The sequence below is a fragment of the Euphorbia lathyris genome, chromosome 9, assembly GCF_963576675.1.
Source record: "Euphorbia lathyris chromosome 9, ddEupLath1.1, whole genome shotgun sequence".
Lineage (NCBI taxonomy): Eukaryota > Viridiplantae > Streptophyta > Magnoliopsida > Malpighiales > Euphorbiaceae > Euphorbia > Euphorbia lathyris.
The window spans coordinates 78,321,884-78,322,691 of NC_088918.1; positions in this window are offsets into that span (position 1 = coordinate 78,321,884).

Genomic DNA, 808 nt, shown 5'->3' on the forward strand with positions numbered 1-808 from the left:
TTTGTTAAACACCTGTAAGCTTAACTCTAGTTTGTTAAGTACCTGTAAGCTTAACTCGGGTTTCTTAAGCACCCGTAAACTTAAGGGATATTTGATCCGAATCTATAAAAAGATTGAAATACAAATCTCAAGACGTAGTCTTGAGGAGCGGAATAAACATAGTTTTATCGAACCGCTATAAATCTTGGTGTGTAACAATTTCCATATCCCTACTCTTTTGTTATTTAAGCAAACTTATTATCAGTTAGAGAAATTACTATTTCTAGTAAACTACATTCTAAATTGCTTCATAAGTTTTACAAATACTCAATCCCACATCTTTTGTAAAACTAGTTTTAAGGGTTTATTACAATTGAGTTAAAAATAATATATTTAAATAAATACTTTAAAATAAGATCAAAAAAATAAATACTTTAAAATAAGATAAAAAAAATAAATACTTTAAAATAATTTTTATTTATACATAGATTATATTCACTTTTTTTAGGATATATTCTAGTCCAATTACATTTTACCCATGATTTAGGGTCTGTTTGGCTATTTGCTGTTGTTGTCTTTGAAACAGGCTGCTTTTCAAAAAAGCAGAGATTCTTTGTTTTTGTAAAAAACTGTTTTTCAGCGGTAAAATGCAAACAGAAAGAGTCTAACCAAACACCTAAAACGCTGCCTTTGAAAGTGAAAAGGCAAACATGAGGTGAAAAGTTGGTAAACAAACACCCTCTTAGTTGGTGGGCAATTTCTGTTATGGACATCTCTTTTGTTAGTGGGTCTTCCAAAGTGAAATGATTCTTAGAGAGTGAATTGGACT